Genomic DNA, 745 nt, shown 5'->3' with positions numbered 1-745 from the left:
CCGGGGAGTTCCCCTCCCTCCGCGGCTGTTAAGCCTTTATGCATAGTCCACCTCTGACCCACTAGGTTCATTCATCCAAGTTCTGATGTTCAGCATGTGTGGTATGAATCTCACTCATGGGAAAACCACACCCTTTCCCCAAAACAGACAGCGTGTATCACAACCAATCACCATGTACCTCAGCCACCCTCACCCTCACACCTCATACTCACCCTCACCCCTCATACTCACCCTCACCCCTCATACTCACCTTCACCCCTCATACCCACCCCTCATACCCACCCCTCATATTCACCCCTCATACCCACCCCTCATACCCACCCCTCATACCCACCCCTCATTTTTTATTTTTTTTATTTCACCTTTATTTAACCAGGTAAGCCAGTTGAGAACAGGTTCTCATTTACAACTGCGACCTGGCCAAGATAAAGCAAAGTAGTGCAATAAAAACAACACAGAGTTACATATGGGGTAAAAAAAACATAAAGTCAGAAATACAACAGAAAATATATATACAGTGTGTGTAAATGTAGCAAGTTATGGAGGTAAGGCAATAAATAGGCTATAGTGCAGAATAATTACAATAGTATTAACACTGGAATGCTAGATGTGCAAGATGTGCAAGAGATTATGTGCAATGACCTCTCCATAGACATACCCACCGCTCATACCCACCCCTCATACCCACCCCTCATACCCACCCCTCATACTCACCCCTCATACTCACCCCTCATACCCACCCCTC

Source organism: Coregonus lavaretus (genome assembly GCF_964263955.1).
Source record: "Coregonus lavaretus genome assembly, contig: HAP1_SCAFFOLD_600, whole genome shotgun sequence".
NCBI classification, from domain to species: Eukaryota; Metazoa; Chordata; class Actinopteri; order Salmoniformes; family Salmonidae; genus Coregonus; species Coregonus lavaretus.
Note: the sequence above shows the minus strand (reverse complement) of the source record.